This window comes from Zingiber officinale, chromosome 7A (assembly GCF_018446385.1).
Source record: "Zingiber officinale cultivar Zhangliang chromosome 7A, Zo_v1.1, whole genome shotgun sequence".
NCBI classification, from domain to species: domain Eukaryota; kingdom Viridiplantae; phylum Streptophyta; class Magnoliopsida; order Zingiberales; family Zingiberaceae; genus Zingiber; species Zingiber officinale.
This window is the reverse complement of record NC_055998.1, coordinates 18,158,634-18,160,310: the sequence shown is the minus strand read 5'-3', so window position 1 is coordinate 18,160,310 and position 1,677 is coordinate 18,158,634. Positions and strand designations below refer to the sequence as shown.

The 1,677-nt window shown below is 34.3% G+C and overlaps 1 long non-coding RNA gene across 1 annotated transcript; it reads right to left on the bottom strand.

Moving 5' to 3' along the window:
- Positions 1–1,015: 1,015 nt before the first annotated feature.
- LOC121999958 lies at positions 1,016–1,477 on the bottom strand. Its single transcript, XR_006116861.1, has 3 exons — positions 1,374–1,477; positions 1,176–1,251; positions 1,016–1,084 (listed from the first exon to the last, which is right to left on the bottom strand). It is a non-coding gene; the product is annotated as an uncharacterized LOC121999958 (long non-coding RNA).
- Positions 1,478–1,677: the final 200 nt, after the last annotated feature.

Sequence of the window (1,677 nt, the reverse complement as noted above, 5' to 3'; positions counted from 1 at the left end):
ACTCTTGAGGACACCTATTCAAATAAAGATATATATTACAAATTAGAAACTAAACTGTACGCGTGATTCTAATTGCACTGCATAAATGTTGCATAACCATAAAAATCATTTGATATAGTCATCTAACAGAAGTGCAAAAAGCGTTATCTATGTAACATAAATGGTAACCTCTTAAAACAATAGTAGGAATGGCTGCAGTAATTACCTGAAACAACATAAATCGTTAGTTTTGAAGGCAGAGTAGAGAGATGTCATGCAACTTTTAGAAATCAATGCAACATAATCTTAAAGAATAACATTATAGCAGGATAAAGATGCTAAAAAGAGCAGTAGATTGAAACTAAAAAAACCACCAAAGAGTCTTTAATATATACAAAACACCTTTTAGCTTCATGTTGAATACAAAGTGAACATAATCGAATGAATCGAGATGCAAATATTGCAAATGTAAGTTAGAAAAAAAACTAAGAAATGATAAAGTAACTGTAATTTAATCTAACTTACGATTTAATTCTAGATTTAAATCCTGTGGTGCCTGATTAAAACCCTGTGGCTCACTAGGATTTTTAGGGGGTAAATCAGCATTTCTATAATTATCCACAAAATGCTCACTTCCTTCTGAATTCTGTACAGGAAAAGAAAAAAAAAACAAAATAGATGAGGTTCAACAATTCTGTGGCAAGAAATATGTAGCAAGCGATGCACAAATTACACATTCAAATTGACCTTGTGTATATGCCAAGGCGATGCATTGTCAAATTGCTGACTAGATGGCAATCCATCACTTGGTTGTGTGCCCTAACAAAAGATAAAAAAAAACATGACATTATTAGGCCAACCAAGCAAAAGAAAAGCCTCTCCACAACATTATGTTATGGTTCATAAAAAGGAAACATTCTGTATTTTTTTTATTTGGCTATGAAATACAGGTGATAGAGCATACATAAGTGTAGCTCGAGAGGCCTGAGGAAATTGATTGATCAGGATCACCACCTGGAGGACCTGGTTCAGGTTTCTGACCTTCTTTAAGAGCTTTCCTTATATCTGCAGCTTTCCAAACTGCATACTTCTGTTTTTGCTCAATCTGGAAAGTAGAGTATGATCAAAATTAGTCTGCTTGCTCATATTGAACCAAAAAAATAGTTCTTTATAAAATGGCAAAGTGCAAAACTTACTTCAGGCTGAAGTTCGCCAAATTGATATAGTATCTCAAAAAAGATACTTGCAGCATAAAAAGTTTTTGCAGTATTCCTGTAATATTACTAGTACTTAATTTCCCAACCATTGTGAGACTAAGAAAAGCCAGTGAAATGTCTTAATAGATATGCCTAGATAGATAAGAAAATGATAAAGAAACATGTTCCTTCACATACTGATCTGCACGACCAGCACGATCTTGCTTATCTGCCTTTGCAAAAAGATTTGATGCAAAACCCTCCACATAAAGGTTGTCCTCAGGCCCTAATTGCAATGACTTTTTGTCTTGTGCAAAATCACAGAATCTGAATCAAAATGAAGCAAATTATCATCCAAAATATAAAAAGAGTATTAAAACGAAATTCAATGGTGATTCTCTTCAGATATTAGGGTAGGTTGCTTACCTTCGAAGCCTTAAGGCAACCTCACGGCGGCGATTGGATGGCTCTAGCTTGATCCCACGACACCAGAACAAAAATT